The sequence below is a fragment of the Rana temporaria genome, unplaced genomic scaffold (assembly GCF_905171775.1).
Source record: "Rana temporaria unplaced genomic scaffold, aRanTem1.1, whole genome shotgun sequence".
NCBI lineage: Eukaryota > Metazoa > Chordata > Amphibia > Anura > Ranidae > Rana > Rana temporaria.
In genome coordinates this window covers 55,198-75,000 of record NW_024404561.1, presented here as the reverse complement: position 1 = coordinate 75,000, position 19,803 = coordinate 55,198, and the positions used below count along the sequence as shown (strand labels likewise).

Here is a 19,803-nt window from a genome sequence, read left to right as displayed (position 1 = left end):
CGCGTGTGAGGCGAACGCGATAACCACTACACTACAGAAACCCATTCTTGCTGCTTTGCTGTGCCTTGCAAACCGAAAGTCTACGCTAAAGTACCATGGGTGAAAAGGGCTGCTGAAAGCGGCTGTGGCAAAAAGCTCTCCCGTGTACACTGTGTTTCTGCCCGGTTTCGAACCGGGGACCTTTCGCGTGTAAAGCGAACGTGATAACCACTACACTACAGAAACCCATTCTCGCGGCATTTCTGTGCCTTGCGGGAAAAAAAAGTCTACCCTAAAGTACCATGGGTGACAAGGGCTGCTGAAAGCCACATGGACTGTTGCAAAAAGCACAAGCGTGTGCACAGTGTTTCTGCCCGGTCTCGAACCGGGGACCTTTCGCGTGTTAGGCGAACGTGATAACCACTACACTACAGAATCCCATTCTTGCTACTGTTCTGTGCCTTGCAAAACAAAAGTCTACGCTAAAGTACCATGGGTGAAAAGAGCTGTTGAAAGCGACATGGACTGTGGCAAAATGCACCAACGTGTGCACAGTGTTTCTGCCCGGTTTCGAACCGGGGACCTTTCGCGTGTGAGGCGAACGAGATAACCACTACACTACAGAAACCCATTCTTGCTGCTTTGCTGTGCCTTGCAAACCGAAAGTCTACGCTAAAGTACCATGGGTGAAAAGGGCTGCTGAAAGCGACTGTGGCAAAAAGCTCTCGCGTGTACACTGTGTTTCTGCCCGGTTTCGAACCGGGGACCTTTCGCGTGTAAAGCGAACGTGATAACCACTACACTACAGAAACCCAATCTTGCAACCCTTCTGTGCCTTGCGGGAAAAAAAAGTTTACCCTAAAGTACCATGGGTGAAAAGAGCTGCTGAAAGCCACATGGACTGTGGCAAAAAGCACAAGCGTGTGCACAGTGTTTCTGCCCGGTCTCGAACCGCGGACCTTTCGCGTGTTAGGTGAACATGATAACCACTACACTACAGAAACCCTCTCTTGCTACTGTTCTGTGCCTTGCCAAACAAAAGTCTACGCTAAAGTACCATGGGTGAAAAGGGCTGCTGAAAGCGGCTGTGGCAAAAAGCTCTCGCGTGTACACTGTGTTTCTGCCCGGTTTCGAACCGGGGACCGTTCGCGTGTAAAGCGAACGTGATAACCACTACAGTACAGAAACCCATTCTTGCGGACCTTCTGTGCCTTGTGGGAAAAAAAATTCTACCCTAAAGTACCATGGGTGAAAAGGGCTGCTGAAAGCCACATGGACTGTGGCAAAAAGCACAAGCGTGTGCACAGTGTTTCTGCCCGGTCTCGAACCAGGGACCTTTCGCGTGTTAGGTGAACGTGATAACCACTACACTACAGAAACCCATTCTTGCAACTGTTCTGTGCCTTGCCAAACAAAAGTCTACGCTAAAGTACCATGGGTGAAAAGGGCTGTTGAAAGCGACATGGACTGTGGCAAAATGCACCAGCGTGTGCACAGTGTTTCTGCCCGTTTTCGAATCGGGGACCTTTCGCGTGTGAGGCGAACGCGATAACCACTACACTACAGAAACCCATTCTTGCTGCTTTGCTGTGCCTTGCAAACCGAAAGTCTACGCTAAAGTACCATGGGTGAAAAGGGCTGCTGAAAGCGGCTGTGGCAAAAAGCTCTCGCGTGTACACTGTGTTTCTGCCCGGTTTCGAACCGGGGACCGTTCGCGTGTAAAGCGAACGTGATAACCACTACACTACAGAAACCCATTCTCGCGGCATTTCTGTGCCTTGCGGGAAAAAAAAGTCTACCCTAAAGTATCATGGGTGACAAGGGCTGCTGAAAGCCACATGGACTGTTGCAAAAAGCACAAGCGTGTGCACAGTGTTTCTGCCCGGTCTCGAACCGGGGACCTTTCGCGTGTTAGGCGAACGTGATAACCATTACACTACAGAATCCCATTCTTGCTACTGTTCTGTGCCTTGCAAAACAATAGTCTACGCTAAAGTACTATGGGTGAAAAGAGCTGTTGAAAGCGACATGGACTGTGGCAAAATGCACCAACGTGTGCACAGTGTTTCTGCCCGGTTTTGAACCGGGGACCTTTCGCGTGTGAGGCGAACGAGATAACCACTAAACTACAGAAACCCATTCTTGCTGCTTTGCTGTGCCTTGCAAACCGAAAGTCTACGCTAAAGTACCATGGGTGAAAAGGGCTGCTGAAAGCGGCTGTGGCAAAAAGCTCTCGCGTGTACACTGTGTTTCTGCCCGGTTTCGAACCGGGGACCTTTCGCGTGTAAAGCGAACGTGATAACCACTACACTACAGAAACCCAATCTTGCAACCCTTCTGTGCCTTGCGGGAAAAAAAAGTTTACCCTAAAGTACCATGGGTGAAAAGGGCTGCTGAAAGCCACATGGACTGTGGCAAAAAGCACAAGCGTGTGCACAGTGTTTCTGCCCGGTCTCGAACCGCGGACCTTTCGCGTGTTAGGTGAACATGATAACCACTACACTACAGAAACCCTCTCTTGCTACTGTTCTGTGCCTTGCCAAACAAAAGTCTACGCTAAAGTACCATGGGTGAAAAGGGCTGCTGAAAGCGGCTGTGGCAAAAAGCTCTCGCGTGTACACTGTGTTTCTGCCCGGTTTCGAACCGGGGACCGTTCGCGTGTAAAGCGAACGTGATAACCACTACAGTACAGAAACCCATTCTTGCGGACCTTCTGTGCCTTGTGGGAAAAAAAAGTCTACCCTAAAGTACCATGGGTGAAAAGGGCTGCTGAAAGCCACATGGACTGTGGCAAAAAGCACAAGCGTGTGCACAGTGTTTCTGCCCGGTCTCAAACCGGGGACCTTTCGCGTGTTAGGCGAACATGATAACCACTACACTACAGAAACCCATTCTTGCTACTGTTCTGTGCCTTGCCAAACAAAAGTCTACGCTAAAGTACCATGGGTGAAAAGGGCTGTTGAAAGCGACATGGACTGTGGCAAATTGCACCAGCGTGTGCACAGTGTTTCTGCCCGTTTTCGAACCGGGAACCTTTCGCGTGTGAGGCGAACGTGATAACCACTACACTACAGAAACCCATTCTTACTGCTTTGCTGTGCCTTGCAAACCGAAAGTCTACGCTAAAGTACCATGGGTGAAAAGGGCTGCTGAAAGCGGCTGTGGCAAAAAGCTCTCGCGTGTACACTGTGTTTCTGCCCGGTTTCTAACCGGGGACCTTTCGCTTGTAAAGCGAACGTGATAACCACTACACTACAGAAACCCATTCTTGCGGCCCTTCTGTGCCTTGCGGGAAAAAAAAGTCTACCCTAAAGTACCATGGGTGAAAAGGGCTGCTGAAAGCCACATGGACTGTGGCAAAAAGCACAAGCGTGTGCACAGTGTTTCTGCCCGGTCTCGAACCAGGGACCTTTCGCGTGTTAGGTGAACGTGATAACCACTACACTACAGAAACCCATTCTTGCTACTGTTCTGTGCCTTGCCAAACAAAAGTCTACGCTAAAGTACCATGGGTGAAAAGGGCTGTTGAAAGCGACATGGACTGTGGCAAAATGCACCAGCGTGTGCACAGTGTTTCTGCCCGTTTTCGAACCAGGGACCTTTCGCGTGTGAGGCGAACGTGATAACCACTACACTACAGAAACCCATTCTTGCTGCTTTGCTGTGCCTTGCAAACCGAAAGTCTACGCTAAAGTACCATGGGTGAAAAGGGCTGCTGAAAGCGGCTGTGGCAAAAAGCTCCCGCGCGTACACTGTGTTTCTGCCCGGTTTCGAACTGGGGACCTTTCGCGTGTAAAGCGAACGTGATAACCACTACACTACAGAAACCCATTCTTGCGGCATTTCTGTGCCTTGCGGGAAAAAAAAGGCTACCCTAAAGTACCATGGGTGAAAAGGGCTGCTGAAAGCCACATGGACTGTGGCAAAAAGCACAAACGTGTGCACAGTGTTTCTGCCCGGTCTCGAACCGGGGACCTTTCGCGTGTTAGGCGAACGTGATAACCACTACACTACAGAAACCCATTCTTGCTGCTTTGCTGTGCCTTGCAAACCGAAAGTCTACGCTAAAGTACCATGGGTGAAAAGGGCTGCTGAAAGCGGCTGTGGCAAAAAGCTCTCGCGTGTACACTGTGTTTCTGCCCGGTTTCGAACCGGGGACCTTTCGCGTGTAAAGCGAACGTGATAACCACTTCACTACAGAAACCCATTCTTGCGGCCCTTCTGTGCCTTGCGGGGAAAAAAAGTCTACCCTAAAGTACCATGGGTGAAAAGGGCTGCTGAAAGCCACATGGACTGTGGCAAAAAGCACAAGCGTGTGCACAGTGTTTCTGCCCGGTCTCGAACCGGGGACCTTTCGCATGTTAGGCGAACGTGATAACTACTACACTACAGAAACCCATTCTTGCGTCTTTTCTGTGCCTTGCGGGAAAAAAAAGTCTACCCTAAAGTACCATGGGTGAAAAGGGCTGCTGAAAGCCACATGGACTTTGGCAAAAAGCACAAGCGTGTGCACAGTGTTTCTGCCCGGTCTCGAACCAGGGACCTTTCGCGTGTTAGGTGAACGTGATAACCACTACACTACAGAAACCCATTCTTGCAACTGTTCTGTGCCTTGCCAAACAAAAGTCTACGCTAAAGTACCATGGGTGAAAAGGGCTGTTGAAAGCGACATGGACTGTGGCAAAATGCACCAGCGTGTGCACAGTGTTTCTGCCCGTTTTCGAATCGGGGACCTTTCGCGTGTGAGGCGAACGCGATAACCACTACACTACAGAAACCCATTCTTGCTGCTTTGCTGTGCCTTGCAAACCGAAAGTCTACGCTAAAGTACCATGGGTGAAAAGGGCTGCTGAAAGCGGCTGTGGCAAAAAGCTCTCGCGTGTACACTGTGTTTCTGCCCGGTTTCGAACCGGGGACCGTTCGCGTGTAAAGCGAACGTGATAACCACTACACTACAGAAACCCATTCTCGCGGCATTTCTGTGCCTTGCGGGAAAAAAAAGTCTACCCTAAAGTATCATGGGTGACAAGGGCTGCTGAAAGCCACATGGACTGTTGCAAAAAGCACAAGCGTGTGCACAGTGTTTCTGCCCGTTCTCGAACCGGGGACCTTTCGCGTGTTAGGCGAACGTGATAACCATTACACTACAGAATCCCATTCTTGCTACTGTTCTGTGCCTTGCAAAACAATAGTCTACGCTAAAGTACCATGGGTGAAAAGAGCTGTTGAAAGCGACATGGACTGTGGCAAAATGCACCAACGTGTGCACAGTGTTTCTGCCCGGTTTCGAACCGGGGACCTTTCGCGTGTGAGGCGAACGTGATAACCACTACACTACAGAAACCCATTCTTGCTGCTTTGCTGTGCCTTGCAAACCGAAAGTCTACGCTAAAGTACCATGGGTGAAAAGGGCTGCTGAAAGCGGCTGTGGCAAAAAGCTCTCGCGTGTACACTGTGTTTCTGCCCGGTTTCGAACCGGGGACCTTTCGCGTGTAAAGCGAACGTGATAACCACTACACTACAGAAACCCAATCTTGCAACCCTTCTGTGCCTTGCGGGAAAAAAAAGTTTACCCTAAAGTACCATGGGTGAAAAGAGCTGCTGAAAGCCACATGGACTGTGGCAAAAAGCACAAGCGTGTGCACAGTGTTTCTGCCCGGTCTCGAACCGCGGACCTTTCGCGTGTTAGGTGAACATGATAACCACTACACTACAGAAACCCTCTCTTGCTACTGTTCTGTGCCTTGCCAAACAAAAGTCTACGCTAAAGTACCATGGGTGAAAAGGGCTGCTGAAAGCGGCTGTGGCAAAAAGCTCTCGCGTGTACACTGTGTTTCTGCCCGGTTTCGAACCGGGGACCGTTTGCGTGTAAAGCGAACGTGATAACCACTACAGTACAGAAACCCATTCTTGCGGACCTTCTGTGCCTTGTGGGAAAAAAAATTCTACCCTAAAGTACCATGGGTGAAAAGGGCTGCTGAAAGCCACATGGACTGTGGCAAAAAGCACAAGCGTGTGCACAGTGTTTCTGCCCGGTCTCGAACCAGGGACCTTTCGCGTGTTAGGTGAACGTGATAACCACTACACTACAGAAACCCATTCTTGCAACTGTTCTGTGCCTTGCCAAACAAAAGTCTACGCTAAAGTACCATGGGTGAAAAGGGCTGTTGAAAGCGACATGGACTGTGGCAAAATGCACCAGCGTGTGCACAGTGTTTCTGCCCGTTTTCAAATAGGGGACCTTTCGCGTGTGAGGCGAACGCGATAACCACTACACTACAGAAACCCATTCTTGCTGCTTTGCTGTGCCTTGCAAACCGAAAGTCTACGCTAAAGTACCATGGGTGAAAAGGGCTGCTGAAAGCGGCTGTGGCAAAAAGCTCTCGCGTGTACACTGTGTTTCTGCCCGGTTTCGAACCGGGGACCGTTCGCGTGTAAAGCGAACGTGATAACCACTACACTACAGAAACCCATTCTCGCGGCATTTCTGTGCCTTGCGGGAAAAAAAAGTCTACCCTAAAGTATCATGGGTGACAAGGGCTGCTGAAAGCCACATGGACTGTTGCAAAAAGCACAAGCGTGTGCACAGTGTTTCTGCCCGGTCTCGAACCGGGGACCTTTCGCGTGTTAGGCGAACGTGATAACCATTACACTACAGAATCCCATTCTTGCTACTGTTCTGTGCCTTGCAAAACAATAGTCTACGCTAAAGTACTATGGGTGAAAAGAGCTGTTGAAAGCGACATGGACTGTGGCAAAATGCACCAACGTGTGCACAGTGTTTCTGCCCGGTTTTGAACCGGGGACCTTTCGCGTGTGAGGCGAACGAGATAACCACTACACTACAGAAACCCATTCTTGCTGCTTTGCTGTGCCTTGCAAACCGAAAGTCTACGCTAAAGTACCATGGGTGAAAAGGGCTGCTGAAAGCGGCTGTGGCAAAAAGCTCTCGCGTGTACACTGTGTTTCTGCCCGGTTTCGAACCGGGGACCTTTCGCGTGTAAAGCGAACGTGATAACCACTACACTACAGAAACCCAATCTTGCAACCCTTCTGTGCCTTGCGGGAAAAAAAAGTCTACCCTAAAGTACCATGGGTGAAAAGGGCTGCTGAAAGCCACATGGACTGTGGCAAAAAGCACAAGCGTGTGCACAGTGTTTCTGCCCGGTCTCGAACCGCGGACCTTTCGCGTGTTAGGTGAACATGATAACCACTACACTACAGAAACCCTCTCTTGCTACTGTTCTGTGCCTTGCCAAACAAAAGTCTACGCTAAAGTACCATGGGTGAAAAGGGCTGCTGAAAGCGGCTGTGGCAAAAAGCTCTCGCGTGTACACTGTGTTTCTGCCCGGTTTCGAACCGGGGACCTTTCGCGTGTAAAGCGAACGTGATAACCACTACAGTACAGAAACCCATTCTTGCGGACCTTCTGTGCCTTGTGGGAAAAAAAAGTCTACCCTAAAGTACCATGGGTGAAAAGGGCTGCTGAAAGCCACATGGACTGTGGCAAAAAGCACAAGCGTGTGCACAGTGTTTCTGCCCGGTCTCAAACCGGGGACCTTTCGCGTGTTAGGCGAACATGATAACCACTACACTACAGAAACCCATTCTTGCTACTGTTCTGTGCCTTGCCAAACAAAAGTCTACGCTAAAGTACCATGGGTGAAAAGGGCTGTTGAAAGCGACATGGACTGTGGCAAATTGCACCAGCGTGTGCACAGTGTTTCTGCCCGTTTTCGAACCGGGAACCTTTCGCGTGTGAGGCGAACGTGATAACCACTACACTACAGAAACCCATTCTTACTGCTTTGCTGTGCCTTGCAAACCGAAAGTCTACGCTAAAGTACCATGGGTGAAAAGGGCTGCTGAAAGCGGCTGTGGCAAAAAGCTCTCGCGTGTACACTGTGTTTCTGCCCGGTTTCTAACCGGGGACCTTTCGCTTGTAAAGCGAACGTGATAACCACTACACTACAGAAACCCATTCTTGCGGCCCTTCTGTGCCTTGCGGGAAAAAAAAGTCTACCCTAAAGTACCATGGGTGAAAAGGGCTGCTGGAAGCCACATGGACTGTGGCAAAAAGCACAAGCGTGTGCACAGTGTTTCTGCCCGGTCTCGAACCAGGGACCTTTCGCGTGTTAGGCGAACGTGATAACCACTACACTACAGAAACCCATTCTTGCTACTGTTCTGTGCCTTGCCAAACAAAAGTCTACGCTAAAGTACCATGGGTGAAAAGGGCTGTTGAAAGCGACATGGACTGTGGCAAAATGCACCAGCGTGTGCACAGTGTTTCTGCCCGGTTTCGAACCAGGGACCTTTCGCGTGTGAGGCGAACGTGATAACCACTACACTACAGAAACCCATTCTTGCTGCTTTGCTGTGCCTTGCAAACCGAAAGTCTACGCTAAAGTACCATGGGTGAAAAGGGCTGCTGAAAGCGGCTGTGGCAAAAAGCTCCCGCGCGTACACTGTGTTTCTGCCCGGTTTCGAACTGGGGACCTTTCGCGTGTAAAGCGAACGTGATAACCACTACACTACAGAAACCCATTCTTGCGGCATTTCTGTGCCTTGCGGGAAAAAAAAGGCTACCCTAAAGTACCATGGGTGAAAAGGGCTGCTGAAAGCCACATGGACTGTGGCAAAAAGCACAAGCGTGTGCACAGTGTTTCTGCCCGGTCTCGAACCGGGGACCTTTCGCGTGTTAGGCGAACGTGATAACCACTACACTACAGAAACCCATTCTTGCTGCTTTGCTGTGCCTAGCAAACCGAAAGTCTACGCTAAAGTACCATGGGTGAAAAGGGCTGCTGAAAGCGACTGTGGCAAAAAGCTCTCGCGTGTACACTGTGTTTCTGCCCGGTTTCGAACCGGGGACCTTTCGCGTGTAAAGCGAACGTGATAACCACTTCACTACAGAAACCCATTCTTGCGGCCCTTCTGTGCCTTGCGGGGAAAAAAAGTCTACCCTAAAGTACCATGGGTGAAAAGGGCTGCTGAAAGCCACATGGACTGTGGCAAAAAGCACAAGCGTGTGCACAGTGTTTCTGCCCGGTCTCGAACCGGGGACCTTTCGCATGTTAGGCGAACGTGATAACTACTACACTACAGAAACCCATTCTTGCGTCTTTTCTGTGCCTTGCGGGAAAAAAAAGTCTACCCTAAAGTACCATGGGTGAAAAGGGCTGCTGAAAGCCACATGGACTGTGGCAAAAAGCATAAGCGTGTGCACAGTGTTTCTGCCCGGTCTCGAACCAGGGACCTTTCGCATGTTAGGCGAACGTGATAACCACTACACTACAGAAACCCATTCTTGCTACTGTTCTGTGCCTTGCCAAACAAAAGTCTATGCTAAAGTACCATGGGTGAAAAGGGCTGTTGAAAGCGACATGGACTGTGGCAAAATGCACCAGCGTGTGCACAGTGTTTCTGCCCGGTTTCGAACCGGGGACCCTTCGTGTGTGAGGCGAACGTGATAACCACTACACTACAGAAACCCATTCTTGCTGCTTTTCTGTGCCTTGCAAACCAAAAGTTTACGCTAAAGTACCATGGGTGAAAATGGCTGCTGAAAGTGACTGTGTCAAAAAACTCTAGCGTGTACACAGTGTTTCTGCCCTGTTTCGAACAGGGGACCTTTATCGTGTAAAGCCGGCAGGGCATCTCTACTTATGTTTGCCCAATCAAGTTGCTGCCTGGAGCTGAGATCCCCTTCGGACGGATTTTTCGCCTATCTGAGCGGGAGTTGGAGGTATTAAAAGAGTATGTGGAAGAGAATCTTAAGAGGGGATTCATCTGACCATCTACCTCCCCAGCTGGGGCAGGAATCTTTTTTGTAGAAAAAAGAGACCACTTGTTACGTCCTTGTGTGGACTACCGAGAGCTGAATAAAGTCACGGTCAAATTCCAATATCCTTTACCCCTAGTGCCCGAGCTCTTTCAGAGACTAAGGACTACTGCTGTGTTCACCAAGCTCAGTCTTCGAGGGGCCTACAATTTGGTCCGTATTTGTGCAGGGGACGAATGGAAAGCAGCCTTCCGTACCAGGTTCGGCCACTATGAATACCTAGTGATGCCCTTCTGCCTGTGTAATGCCCCTGCCACCTTCCAGCACTTCGTAAATGATATCTTCAGAGACTACCTAGATATCTTCGTAATAATTTACTTCTATCCTGATTTTTTCCACATCCTTGGATCAGCATCAAAGTCATTTCAAGATGGTACTCTGCCAACTCCATCAGCATGGGCTTTGCGCCAAACCAGAAAAATGTGAGTTTGAGCAGCAGAGTATCCAGTTCTTGGGCCTAGTAATTTCCACGGAGGGATTCAAGATGGACCCACAAAAAGTCACAGCTGTTCCGGAATGGCCTGCACCCTCAGACAAAAAGGGGGTGCAACGTTTTGTTGGCTTTACAAATTTTTACAGAAGGTTTATTAAAGGATTTTCTTCTATCATATCCCGATCACCCAGCTAACAAAACAAAACATCCGATTCCATTGGAATTTCGAGGCACATGCAGCTATTTCTACTCTAAAGGGATTCTTTACCTCAGCCCCCATCCTGAGCCATCCGGACCCCTCGCTTCCTTACCTACTTGATGTAGACGCTTCAGAAACGGCAGTGGGGTCAGTTATCTCTTAGAGCTAAGGCCTCAAGGATCTTATGCACCCCATAGCTTTCTTCTCCCGTAAGCCTTCTCCTGCCAAGAAGAATTACCACGTCGGTGATTGTAAACTTATGACCATTAAAGCCGCGCTTGAAGAATGGCGATACATGTTGGAGGGAGCGACACATCCCATACTTATCTACACTGATCACAAAATTCTGAAATATCTGCGAAGAGCCAAATGTCTGAAGCCACGCCAAGCGTGATGGGCACTATTATTTTCCAGATTTTCATTCCATATCACCTACCAACCCGGGTCCAAAAACATCTCTCTCGCATGTACGATGACCCCAAACCTCTGTCCCGGATACCATCTTATCTGAAGGCAACTTTCTACTTCTCCAGACAGACCTGATGTCCAGTCTAAAACAAGCCTCAGTGGGGGTATCCTGACCACCAGGAGTAACCCTGATACCCAAGGATGGGATGCTTTGGAAGGACAGTAACATTTTTGTACCAGAGAGGTTCCAGACAAAAGTACTGAGCCTATGCCACGACCATCCTCTGGCTGGTCATTTTGGGGTCCACATAGAGATTGCAGGGAATACGTTAAGTCATGTGCCCTCTGTTCCCAAATCAAGTCTGCCAGGACCAAGTCCTGGGGTCTCCTTAGACCACTACCAATCCCTGACAGACCCTGGAGCATTATTGAAATGGACTTTATAGTTGATCTGCCCCCTTCTGAAGAACATATGGCCATATTTGTAGTGGTCGACCATCTATCCAAGATGGCCCACTTCATATCCCTAAAGAACACACCATCTGCCATGAAGATCGCTCCAGTGTTTATCCGGGCGATCATAACACAGCATGGGGTGCCAACAAACATTGTATCTGACAGGGGGGTCCAGTTTTCCTTTCGCTTCTGGAAAGCACTATGCCAAATTCTGAAAATGTAACTTTCTCTGTCATCTGCTTACCACCCTCAGACTAAGGCCCGGTACACACGAGCAAACATGTACGATGAAAGCGGTCCGTCGGACCGTTTTCACCGTACATGCCTGCCAAAAAACAAAAGAACAAAAGCTGGACAGCCGCACTCCAAAATTTTCTTTAAAAGAGATGTCTTTATTTTCAACTGTGCATACAGTCACTGCAAGCCCACAAAAATCAGTATGGCCAACGTTTCGCACTGGCGTCAGTGCTTAGTCATGGCCATGACTAAGCACTGACGCCAGTGCGAAACGTTGGCCATACTGATTTTTGTGGGCTTGCAGTGACTGTATGCACAGTTGAAAATAAAGACATCTCTTTTAAAGAAAATTTTGGAGTGCGGCTGTCCAGCTTTTGTTCTTTTGTTTTTTGCCATTACCGCATTGCCAGCACCCTGGTGGTTCAACAACCCCTGATCATCACGAGGCTCACCTGGAGCGGTGAGAATTCTGTCTGTGTACATGCCTGCCAGAGGGCTTCTGTACGATGGTTGTACTAACCATCGTACAGAAGTCCGCGCGTAAACACTACGCGGGGCTTGTCCGCGTCGTCGCCACGATGATGACGCGGCGATGACGCGGCGACGTGGGCGGGCCTGCCATTTAAAGGCTTCCACGCATGCGTCAAAGTCATTCGACGCATGCGAGGGACGGCGGGCGCTCGGACATGTACGGTAGGTCTGTACTGACGACCGTACATGTCCGAGTGGGCAGGATTCCAGCGGACGGTTTTAAAACACGTCCAGGAATATTTGCCCGCTGGGAAAAGGCCCGGCGGGCAAATGTTTGCTGGAATTCGGCCCGCTCGCGCCTACACACGACCGAACATGTATGCTGAAACTGGCCCGCGGACCAGTTTCAGCATACATGTTTGGTCGTGTGTACGGGGCCTAATGGGCAAACCTAGAGAACAAATCAGACCCTGGAGCAGTATATCAGTTGCTTTACCTTGTTTGTTCAGGATGATTGGGTAGCATTGTTACCCCTGGCAGAATTTGCTTTCAATAATGCCAGCCATTCAGTCACAGGTCAGTTGCCATTTTTTGCAAACTATGGTTTCCATCCAGTCTTCCTGCCCAAAACAATCCCTGAATCTCCAGTCCCAGCGGTACAGAGCACGGTCGAGTTTCTGGGTTGCAAGAATAAATTGTTGCAAGAAACTATGGCCAAAGCACAGGCAACCAACAAGAGGCTATACGACAGGAAGAGAAGAGGGGAATTACGTTTTCAGCCAGGTGATCAGGTGTGGTTATCTACTACCAACCTCAGAATGGCTTGCCCTTGGAAGAAGCCGGCACCCAGATTTATTGTCCCTTTCCCAGTTAAGGAAATTGAATGAGGTCTCTTATGAACTTACCTTACCCGATTCTCTCTGATTTCACCCAGTGTTCCACGTGTCCCTATTGAAGCCCATAGTAACTGATCCCTTCACGGACAGGGGATCGGGGCCACCTGTACCCGTAATGGTTTATGGGGATGAAGAATATGAGGTGCAGGCTGTCATTGACTGCAGGAGGAGAGGTAACCAACTTCAATATTTAATCAAGTGTGTGTGTTTTTTCCAACTATTTACGCTTCCTTCGTGAAATGGTAGGGGTACAATGTACCCCATTACCAATTCACATAGGGGGGGGCAGGATCTGGGGGTCCCCTTTGTTAAAGGGGTCTTCCAGATTCTGATAAGCCCCCCGCCCGCAGACCCCCACAACCACCGGGCAAGGGTTGTTAGGGATGAGGCCCTTGTCCCCATCAACATGGGGACATCCTCCCCATGTTGAGGGCATGTGGCCTGGTATGGTTCAGGAGAGGGGGGCCACACTCTGCCCCCCCTCTTTTCTGCGGCCGGCCAGGTTAACGTGCTCGGATAAGGGGTCTGGTGTGGATTTTTGGGGGAACTCCACGCCATTTTTTTAAAAATTTGGGGTGGAGTTCCCCTTAAAATCCACACCAGACCTGAAGGGTCTGGAATGGATATTTGGGGGGAACCCCACGTAATTTTTTTTAAATTGACGGCGGGGTTCCCCTTAATATCCATACCAGATATGAAGGGCCTGGTAAAGGAATTTGGGGGGACCCCCACGCTATTTTTTTTTCTATGAATGAATTCTCTCTGAATTGCCAGAGCCGACAATTCATTATTACCGCAAGTCCGGTTTTAACCACTTGCTTACTGGGCACATAAACCCCCTTCGTTCCCAGGCGAAATCTCAGCGTCCGGCACTGCGTCGCTTTAACTGACAATTGCGCGGTCGTGCGACGTGGCTCCCAAACAAAATTGGCGTCCTTTTTCCCCCACAAATAGAGCTTTCTTTTGGTGGTATTTGATCACCTCTGCGGTTTTTATTTTTTGCGCTATAAACAAAAAAAGAGCGACAATTTAAAAAAAATATATATTTTTTTTACTTGTTGCTATAATAAATATCCCAATTTTTTTTTTAAAAAACAATTTTTTTTCTCAGTTAAGGCCGATACGTATTTTTCGACGTATTTTTGTAAAAAAAAAAAAAAAAAATCGCAATAAGCGACTGGTTTGCGCAAAAGTTATAGCGCCTACAAAATGGGGAACAGAATTATGATTTTTTTTATTATTTTTTTTTTACTAGTAATGGCGGCGATCTGCGATTTTTATTGGGACTGGGATATTGCGGCGGACGTATCGGACACTTTTGACACAAATTTGGCGCCATTCACATTTATACAGCGATCAGTGCTATAAAAATGCACGAATTACTGTATAAATGTGACTGGCAGTGAAGGGGTTAACACTAGGGGGTGAGGAAGGGGTTAACTGTGTAGCCTGGGTGTGTTATAACTGTGTGGGGGGAGGGGGGTGACTGGGGGAGGTGACCGATGCTGTGTCTCTATGTACAAGAGACACAGATCGGTCTCCTCTCTCCCTGACAGGACGTGGAGCTCTGTGTTTACACACAGAGCTCCACGTCCCTGCTGTCACCTGCCGTGTCACCGACGATCGCGTGTACCCGGCGGACATCGCGGCCGCCAGGTACACGCATCGGGTCTTCGGCGATGCGCCGGGACAGTTTTTACCCGCCGCGCGCCACCCAGTGGCGCGCGCGGGTAATGCACATAAAAGGCCGTGTTTAAACGGCCACTTGGCACTTGAGAGCCGCGCTGCGGACGTATTTTGTCTATAGCGCGGATCTCAAGTGGTTAAAATACTTTTTTTCCTTTCAGAAATGACACTTTGTGCAGTGACAGTTGTAAGTACGGCAAACATGCGATATTTCACATGCTAACTTTACACCCCCCCTAGGTACGAAATTTAAAAGAATATTTCACTTTTATTGTTTCACTTTTAGCATTATTAAATTCACTGCTCCTGAAAAAAACAGCAGTTTTTAAAACTTTTTTTGCATTGATACATGTCCCCTGGGACAGGACCCAGGTCCCCAAACACTTTTTAGGACAATAACTTGCATATTAGCCTTTAAAATTAGCACTTTAGATTTCAAATGTTCGAGTCCCATAGACTTTAATAGGGTTCTAAAGTTCACACGAACATTTGGTGTGTTCGCAAGTTCTGGTGCGAACCGAACAGGGGGGTGTTCGGCTCATCCTTGGTCGTATCCTCTCTGGAGATCATCGCTGGAGATCGGGAATGGATTACATCGCTGGAGATCGAGAATGGATTACATCGCTTGAATCTTTATTTATTTTATTTTTAATAAAAGACTTGTCCCAAGCCGTCTCCTGTCATTTTTAACATTTTGACACTTTTTTGTGAAATGGTATGGGTACAATGTAACCCTTACCAATTCACATGGGGGCAGGATCTGGGGGTCCCCTTTGTTAAAGAGGGCTTCAAGATTCCAATAAGCCCCCTACCCGCAGACCCCCACAACCTCCGGGCAAGGGTTGTGGGGATTAGGCCCTTGTCCCCATTAACATGGGTACATCCTCCCCATGTTGAGGGCATGTGTCCTGGTATGGTACAGGAGGGGGGGCTCTCTCGTCCCCCCCTCTTTTCTTGCTGTCTGCCAGGTTGTGTGCTTGGATTAGTCGCAGGGTTCCCCTTAATATCCATAACAGACCTGAAGGGCCTGGTAATGGAATTTGGGGCAACCCACACACATTTTTTTTCCAATGACTTTCAATGACTTTTATCTGTATTGCCGGGACACGACAATTCATTATAGCCGCGAGTCACTTTTATTGTTTCACTTTAAGCATTATTAAAATCACTGCTCCGGAAAAAAATGCAGGGCCAGATTCTCGTACAGCAGCGTATCTATAGTCGGGCGTAACGTATCCGATTTACGTTACGCCTTTGCAACTTAGACGGGCAAGTGCAGTTTTCTTAAAGCACTTGCTCCGTAAGTTGCGGCGGTGTAGCGTAAATCGGCCAGTGTAAGCGCGCCTAATTCAAATGTGGAACAGGGGGCGTGTTTTATGTATATAACAGTTGTGACCCGACGTGATTGACGTTTTCATGAACGGCGCATGCGCCGTCCATGGACATATGCCAGTGTGCTTGCTCCAAATACGCCGCAAGGACGTATTGGTTTCGACGTGAACGTAAATTTTGTCCAGCCCCATTCACGGACGACTTACGCAAGCGACGAAAAATTTACAAATTTCGTCTCGGGAACGACGGCCATACCTAACATTGGTACGCCGCATATACGCCTTATATAGCAGGGGTAACTTTACGCCGGGAAAAGCATAACGTAAACGGCTTATCTGTACTGCGTTGGCCGGGCGTACGTTCGTGATTTTGCGTATCTAGCTGATTTACATATTTCGACGCGTAAATCAGCGTACACGCCCCTAGCAGCCAGCGTAAATATGCAGTTAAGATCCGACGGCGTAAGAGACTTACGCCGGTCGGATCTAACACAAATCTATGCATAACTGATTCTAAGAATAAGGCGCATAGATACGACGGCACAACTCAGAGATACGGCGGCGTATCTGGAGATACACCATCGTATCTCCTTTGTGAATCTGGGCCGCAGTATTTAAAACTTATTTTGCATTGATACATTTCCCCTGGGGCAGGACCCAGGTCCCCAAACATTTTATGACAATAACTTGCATATTAAACTTTTCAAATTAGCATTTTGGATTTCTCCCATAGACTTTTAAAGGGTGTTCCGCGGCTTTGCGAATTTGCCGCAAACATCCCAAATTGTTCGCTGTTCAGCGAATGGACGAACAGCCAATGTTCGAGTTGAACTCATGTTCGACCTGAACATAATGCTCATCCCTAGTGCTAACCACTACACTACAGAAACCCACCACGGCTGCCCTTTTTGGGTCAGGGAGTCTGAGGTTGGGGTCACCTTATTAGCTATTATTTGTTTCTGGTTATTTGATAACCTGAGTTCCCTTTACCGTCCTTGGGTAATGAAGAAAACAAGGAAGAAAGGCCATCTCAGATGCCTAACTTGATACAAATAACATTAACATTCTCAAAACAGCCATTACTGGCAAGATACAGTGAGTCATGGATATCACCTCTAGGTTTTCCACATACTTTTCTCACCAGGTCAGCTGAAAACATACGCCAATGGTCTGCAGGTTTCCAGCTCAGCTGACGAAGCAGGAAAACCAAAGTCTGCATTCCCATTGCCTTTGGGTCCAGAAAACAAGTTGGTCTAAGCGCTAAACATTTTCAGTGATGGTCAGCGGGTTTTGCTGGTCAGCTCACATAGGGGCTGATTTACCAAGCCTTTACTCCATGACTCATGGAGTAAAAGCAGGAGTAGCAGCCGTTTTGCCATTTACTAAAGAAATACGCTGCTAGTGCAGTGTATTTCCCTAGTTACTAATGTGCTCCGTGCGCCCAGGAGAGGGTGCATTGTGCACCAGTACAGACCTGGCGCACGGCACATTAAACTGTAAATTGCGGGGGTTTGGGCGGGAGTTTATTAGGGGGGGAGGTGGGGGGATGCAGGGGAAGTGAAGTGACATGTGTTTTGAAGTGTTTGGCGGGCCGAATTGAAAGGGAAAGTGTTTTTTAAAAACAGATCCCCGTACGCTTGCACAGTGCGCCTGAACCTCGGGAGGTTCATTTGCATACTGGGCATGCGCAGAGAGAAAAGTCAGGGATTCCCGTGCGCCTTGTCAGTACGCCGTGAAAATCTTGGTAAATACCAAGCGGCGTACCCGTGAATGCGCTGCGTGACGCGGCGCACGGGAATCTCCGAGCTGTTTTCAGCCCTGAAGGGGAACTCCGCGCCAAATTTCAAACTTGAAATCGGCGCGGGTCCCCCTCCAGGGCTACATTAGGCTCTTAGGCTTGGTTCGGAACGTGAGGGGTTAAACCCGCGCCGATTCGGCGCGGGGGTCCCCCCCAGATCCAAACCAAGCCCTCATCCCAAGCATGCAGTCTGGCCCGGACAGGAATGGGGGCGGGGACGAGCGAGCGCCCCCCCCCCCTCCTGAGCCGTACCAGACCGCATGCCCTCAACATGGGGGAGTGTGTGCTGTGGGGGAGGGGGGCACTGCCCCCCCACCCCACAGCACTCTTGCCCCCATGTCGATAGGGACAAGAGCCTCTTCCCGACAACCCTTGCCATTGGTTGTCGGGGTATGCGGGCGGGGCTAATCGGAATCTGCGAGCTCCCTTTAATAAGGGGGCCCCCAGATGCCGGACCCCCACCCTATGTGAATGAGTATGGGGTACATCGTACCTCTACCCATTCACATGGGGGAAATGTAAAGTAAAATAAAACACCACACACAATAAAATATTTTATTAATCTGCTCCGGAGCCCCCCCTTTCTTCTTTAGCTCTCTTAGAAGGGGGGGTTTCTTCTCTCCCGATCTTCTGCCGGGACCCTGGGCTTCGGTGATTTCTGCCGGGGGAGGGCGCCATCCCTCGGTCCTCTCCGGAGCCTTCCGCCGGATGCCCCCACCCCATTTAAGCTCTTTTTCATTAGGGAGGGGCATCCGGACTTCGGGGTCTTCTGCCGGGGGATGGCGCCTATCCCCCGGTCTTTCCGGTGCCTTCCGCCAGGGTTCCGGTCTTCCTGGTCTTCTGCCGGGGGTGCGCCAACTCCCCGGTCTTTTCTCTGCTCCCTCTTCTGCCTGGCTCCCCCGCGGAGCCAGGGCTTTCTTCCATCTTCTTTCTTCTCTCTTCCTTCTTCTGCCTGTCTCCTCCGGGAGCACAGGGCTTGTCTGCGCTGTCCTCTCCCTTCTCTTCCATTGGATGTTGACACAACGAGGTTCCGCGCTGACATGCCGTGTCAGCGGCGGGCATGGACTTATATAGGGCAATGCCACCATGTGACCTCAACCCATGTGACATCACATTCCCTGGGCATGATGGGAATGTGATGTCACATGGGTTGAGGTCACATGGTGGCATTGCCCTATATAAGTCCATGCCCACTGCTCAGACGGCATTCCAGCGCCGGACCTCGTCGTGTCAACATCGAATGGAAGAGAAGGGAGAAGACAGCGGAGACAAGCCCTGTGCTCCGCGGAGGAGACAGGCAGAAGCGGAAGGCATCGCAGAAGCCCGGAGAGTGGCGCCCTCCGGCGGAAGACACCGTACAAGCCCGGGACCCTCCCCCAAAGGCAGGAGCCTCCCTGGTGAAGGGGGTCCCGGTGAATTACGTCGCTGAAGACGGGGGTGGGGTGCCAGTGCACCCCCCCTGCAGAAACCGTCGTGGAAGCCCGGGACCCTCCCCCAAAGGCAGGAGCCTCCCTGGTGAAGGGGGTCCCGGTGAATTACGTCGCTGAAGACGGGGGTGGGGTGCCAGTGCACCCCCCCCGCAGAAACCGTCGTGGAAGCCCGGGACCCTCCCCCAAAGGCAGGAGCCTCCCTGGTGAAGGGGGTCCCGGTGAATTACGTCGCTGAAGACGGGGGTGGGGTGCCAGTGCACCCCCCCCGCAGAAACCGTCGTGGAAGCCCGGGACCCTCCCCCAAAGGCAGGAGCCTCCCTGGTGAAGGGGGTCCCGGTGAATTACGTCGCTGAAGACGGGGGTGGGGTGCCAGTGCACCCCCCCCCCGCAGAAACCGTCGTGGAAGCCCGGGACCCTCCCCCAAAGGCAGGAGCCTCCCTGGTGAAGGGGGTCCCGGTGAATTACGTCGCTGAAGACCAAAGGCAGGAGCCTCACTGGTGAAGGGGGTTCCGGCAGAAGATGGCGAAGCCCGGGGCCTAATGGGGTGGTGGTGGGGGGCCCCGGCAGAAGACCCCCGGCTGACTAATAAATTAATTTATTCATGTGTGGTGTATTATTTTTTTCCATTTTTTTCC

General features: G+C 50.2%; 49 non-coding genes across 49 annotated transcripts; all 49 read right to left on the bottom strand.

Annotated features, from left to right (window-relative positions):
* Nucleotides 1-152: 152 nt before the first annotated feature.
* On the bottom strand, nucleotides 153-225 carry TRNAV-UAC. The gene has a single exon. It is a non-coding gene; the product is annotated as a tRNA-Val (tRNA).
* Nucleotides 226-344: 119 nt separating this feature from the next.
* Nucleotides 345-417, bottom strand: TRNAV-AAC. The gene has a single exon. It is a non-coding gene; the product is annotated as a tRNA-Val (tRNA).
* A 117-nt stretch (nucleotides 418-534) lies between these two features.
* On the bottom strand, nucleotides 535-607 carry TRNAV-CAC. The gene has a single exon. It is a non-coding gene; the product is annotated as a tRNA-Val (tRNA).
* Nucleotides 608-718: 111 nt separating this feature from the next.
* TRNAV-UAC lies at nucleotides 719-791 on the bottom strand. The gene has a single exon. It is a non-coding gene; the product is annotated as a tRNA-Val (tRNA).
* A 119-nt stretch (nucleotides 792-910) lies between these two features.
* On the bottom strand, nucleotides 911-983 carry TRNAV-AAC. Its single transcript has one exon. It is a non-coding gene; the product is annotated as a tRNA-Val (tRNA).
* A 111-nt stretch (nucleotides 984-1,094) lies between these two features.
* TRNAV-UAC lies at nucleotides 1,095-1,167 on the bottom strand. Its single transcript has one exon. It is a non-coding gene; the product is annotated as a tRNA-Val (tRNA).
* Nucleotides 1,168-1,286: 119 nt separating this feature from the next.
* On the bottom strand, nucleotides 1,287-1,359 carry TRNAV-AAC. The gene has a single exon. It is a non-coding gene; the product is annotated as a tRNA-Val (tRNA).
* A 117-nt stretch (nucleotides 1,360-1,476) lies between these two features.
* TRNAV-CAC lies at nucleotides 1,477-1,549 on the bottom strand. The gene has a single exon. It is a non-coding gene; the product is annotated as a tRNA-Val (tRNA).
* Nucleotides 1,550-1,660: 111 nt separating this feature from the next.
* On the bottom strand, nucleotides 1,661-1,733 carry TRNAV-UAC. The gene has a single exon. It is a non-coding gene; the product is annotated as a tRNA-Val (tRNA).
* A 119-nt stretch (nucleotides 1,734-1,852) lies between these two features.
* TRNAV-AAC lies at nucleotides 1,853-1,925 on the bottom strand. The gene has a single exon. It is a non-coding gene; the product is annotated as a tRNA-Val (tRNA).
* A 117-nt stretch (nucleotides 1,926-2,042) lies between these two features.
* TRNAV-CAC lies at nucleotides 2,043-2,115 on the bottom strand. Its single transcript has one exon. It is a non-coding gene; the product is annotated as a tRNA-Val (tRNA).
* A 111-nt stretch (nucleotides 2,116-2,226) lies between these two features.
* On the bottom strand, nucleotides 2,227-2,299 carry TRNAV-UAC. The gene has a single exon. It is a non-coding gene; the product is annotated as a tRNA-Val (tRNA).
* A 119-nt stretch (nucleotides 2,300-2,418) lies between these two features.
* TRNAV-AAC lies at nucleotides 2,419-2,491 on the bottom strand. Its single transcript has one exon. It is a non-coding gene; the product is annotated as a tRNA-Val (tRNA).
* A 111-nt stretch (nucleotides 2,492-2,602) lies between these two features.
* Nucleotides 2,603-2,675, bottom strand: TRNAV-UAC. The gene has a single exon. It is a non-coding gene; the product is annotated as a tRNA-Val (tRNA).
* Nucleotides 2,676-2,794: 119 nt separating this feature from the next.
* Nucleotides 2,795-2,867, bottom strand: TRNAV-AAC. Its single transcript has one exon. It is a non-coding gene; the product is annotated as a tRNA-Val (tRNA).
* Nucleotides 2,868-2,984: 117 nt separating this feature from the next.
* Nucleotides 2,985-3,057, bottom strand: TRNAV-CAC. Its single transcript has one exon. It is a non-coding gene; the product is annotated as a tRNA-Val (tRNA).
* Nucleotides 3,058-3,168: 111 nt separating this feature from the next.
* On the bottom strand, nucleotides 3,169-3,241 carry TRNAV-UAC. The gene has a single exon. It is a non-coding gene; the product is annotated as a tRNA-Val (tRNA).
* Nucleotides 3,242-3,360: 119 nt separating this feature from the next.
* Nucleotides 3,361-3,433, bottom strand: TRNAV-AAC. The gene has a single exon. It is a non-coding gene; the product is annotated as a tRNA-Val (tRNA).
* A 117-nt stretch (nucleotides 3,434-3,550) lies between these two features.
* On the bottom strand, nucleotides 3,551-3,623 carry TRNAV-CAC. Its single transcript has one exon. It is a non-coding gene; the product is annotated as a tRNA-Val (tRNA).
* A 111-nt stretch (nucleotides 3,624-3,734) lies between these two features.
* Nucleotides 3,735-3,807, bottom strand: TRNAV-UAC. Its single transcript has one exon. It is a non-coding gene; the product is annotated as a tRNA-Val (tRNA).
* Nucleotides 3,808-3,926: 119 nt separating this feature from the next.
* TRNAV-AAC lies at nucleotides 3,927-3,999 on the bottom strand. Its single transcript has one exon. It is a non-coding gene; the product is annotated as a tRNA-Val (tRNA).
* Nucleotides 4,000-4,110: 111 nt separating this feature from the next.
* TRNAV-UAC lies at nucleotides 4,111-4,183 on the bottom strand. The gene has a single exon. It is a non-coding gene; the product is annotated as a tRNA-Val (tRNA).
* A 119-nt stretch (nucleotides 4,184-4,302) lies between these two features.
* On the bottom strand, nucleotides 4,303-4,375 carry TRNAV-AAC. The gene has a single exon. It is a non-coding gene; the product is annotated as a tRNA-Val (tRNA).
* Nucleotides 4,376-4,494: 119 nt separating this feature from the next.
* On the bottom strand, nucleotides 4,495-4,567 carry TRNAV-AAC. Its single transcript has one exon. It is a non-coding gene; the product is annotated as a tRNA-Val (tRNA).
* A 117-nt stretch (nucleotides 4,568-4,684) lies between these two features.
* TRNAV-CAC lies at nucleotides 4,685-4,757 on the bottom strand. The gene has a single exon. It is a non-coding gene; the product is annotated as a tRNA-Val (tRNA).
* A 111-nt stretch (nucleotides 4,758-4,868) lies between these two features.
* Nucleotides 4,869-4,941, bottom strand: TRNAV-UAC. The gene has a single exon. It is a non-coding gene; the product is annotated as a tRNA-Val (tRNA).
* Nucleotides 4,942-5,060: 119 nt separating this feature from the next.
* TRNAV-AAC lies at nucleotides 5,061-5,133 on the bottom strand. Its single transcript has one exon. It is a non-coding gene; the product is annotated as a tRNA-Val (tRNA).
* A 117-nt stretch (nucleotides 5,134-5,250) lies between these two features.
* Nucleotides 5,251-5,323, bottom strand: TRNAV-CAC. Its single transcript has one exon. It is a non-coding gene; the product is annotated as a tRNA-Val (tRNA).
* A 111-nt stretch (nucleotides 5,324-5,434) lies between these two features.
* TRNAV-UAC lies at nucleotides 5,435-5,507 on the bottom strand. Its single transcript has one exon. It is a non-coding gene; the product is annotated as a tRNA-Val (tRNA).
* A 119-nt stretch (nucleotides 5,508-5,626) lies between these two features.
* TRNAV-AAC lies at nucleotides 5,627-5,699 on the bottom strand. Its single transcript has one exon. It is a non-coding gene; the product is annotated as a tRNA-Val (tRNA).
* Nucleotides 5,700-5,810: 111 nt separating this feature from the next.
* On the bottom strand, nucleotides 5,811-5,883 carry TRNAV-UAC. Its single transcript has one exon. It is a non-coding gene; the product is annotated as a tRNA-Val (tRNA).
* Nucleotides 5,884-6,002: 119 nt separating this feature from the next.
* Nucleotides 6,003-6,075, bottom strand: TRNAV-AAC. The gene has a single exon. It is a non-coding gene; the product is annotated as a tRNA-Val (tRNA).
* Nucleotides 6,076-6,376: 301 nt separating this feature from the next.
* On the bottom strand, nucleotides 6,377-6,449 carry TRNAV-UAC. The gene has a single exon. It is a non-coding gene; the product is annotated as a tRNA-Val (tRNA).
* A 119-nt stretch (nucleotides 6,450-6,568) lies between these two features.
* TRNAV-AAC lies at nucleotides 6,569-6,641 on the bottom strand. Its single transcript has one exon. It is a non-coding gene; the product is annotated as a tRNA-Val (tRNA).
* A 117-nt stretch (nucleotides 6,642-6,758) lies between these two features.
* TRNAV-CAC lies at nucleotides 6,759-6,831 on the bottom strand. The gene has a single exon. It is a non-coding gene; the product is annotated as a tRNA-Val (tRNA).
* A 111-nt stretch (nucleotides 6,832-6,942) lies between these two features.
* Nucleotides 6,943-7,015, bottom strand: TRNAV-UAC. Its single transcript has one exon. It is a non-coding gene; the product is annotated as a tRNA-Val (tRNA).
* A 119-nt stretch (nucleotides 7,016-7,134) lies between these two features.
* Nucleotides 7,135-7,207, bottom strand: TRNAV-AAC. Its single transcript has one exon. It is a non-coding gene; the product is annotated as a tRNA-Val (tRNA).
* Nucleotides 7,208-7,318: 111 nt separating this feature from the next.
* On the bottom strand, nucleotides 7,319-7,391 carry TRNAV-UAC. Its single transcript has one exon. It is a non-coding gene; the product is annotated as a tRNA-Val (tRNA).
* A 119-nt stretch (nucleotides 7,392-7,510) lies between these two features.
* On the bottom strand, nucleotides 7,511-7,583 carry TRNAV-AAC. The gene has a single exon. It is a non-coding gene; the product is annotated as a tRNA-Val (tRNA).
* A 117-nt stretch (nucleotides 7,584-7,700) lies between these two features.
* On the bottom strand, nucleotides 7,701-7,773 carry TRNAV-CAC. Its single transcript has one exon. It is a non-coding gene; the product is annotated as a tRNA-Val (tRNA).
* A 111-nt stretch (nucleotides 7,774-7,884) lies between these two features.
* On the bottom strand, nucleotides 7,885-7,957 carry TRNAV-UAC. Its single transcript has one exon. It is a non-coding gene; the product is annotated as a tRNA-Val (tRNA).
* Nucleotides 7,958-8,076: 119 nt separating this feature from the next.
* TRNAV-AAC lies at nucleotides 8,077-8,149 on the bottom strand. The gene has a single exon. It is a non-coding gene; the product is annotated as a tRNA-Val (tRNA).
* Nucleotides 8,150-8,266: 117 nt separating this feature from the next.
* On the bottom strand, nucleotides 8,267-8,339 carry TRNAV-CAC. The gene has a single exon. It is a non-coding gene; the product is annotated as a tRNA-Val (tRNA).
* Nucleotides 8,340-8,450: 111 nt separating this feature from the next.
* Nucleotides 8,451-8,523, bottom strand: TRNAV-UAC. Its single transcript has one exon. It is a non-coding gene; the product is annotated as a tRNA-Val (tRNA).
* A 119-nt stretch (nucleotides 8,524-8,642) lies between these two features.
* On the bottom strand, nucleotides 8,643-8,715 carry TRNAV-AAC. The gene has a single exon. It is a non-coding gene; the product is annotated as a tRNA-Val (tRNA).
* Nucleotides 8,716-8,826: 111 nt separating this feature from the next.
* On the bottom strand, nucleotides 8,827-8,899 carry TRNAV-UAC. The gene has a single exon. It is a non-coding gene; the product is annotated as a tRNA-Val (tRNA).
* Nucleotides 8,900-9,018: 119 nt separating this feature from the next.
* Nucleotides 9,019-9,091, bottom strand: TRNAV-AAC. The gene has a single exon. It is a non-coding gene; the product is annotated as a tRNA-Val (tRNA).
* A 119-nt stretch (nucleotides 9,092-9,210) lies between these two features.
* Nucleotides 9,211-9,283, bottom strand: TRNAV-AAC. The gene has a single exon. It is a non-coding gene; the product is annotated as a tRNA-Val (tRNA).
* A 117-nt stretch (nucleotides 9,284-9,400) lies between these two features.
* TRNAV-CAC lies at nucleotides 9,401-9,473 on the bottom strand. Its single transcript has one exon. It is a non-coding gene; the product is annotated as a tRNA-Val (tRNA).
* Nucleotides 9,474-19,803: the final 10,330 nt, after the last annotated feature.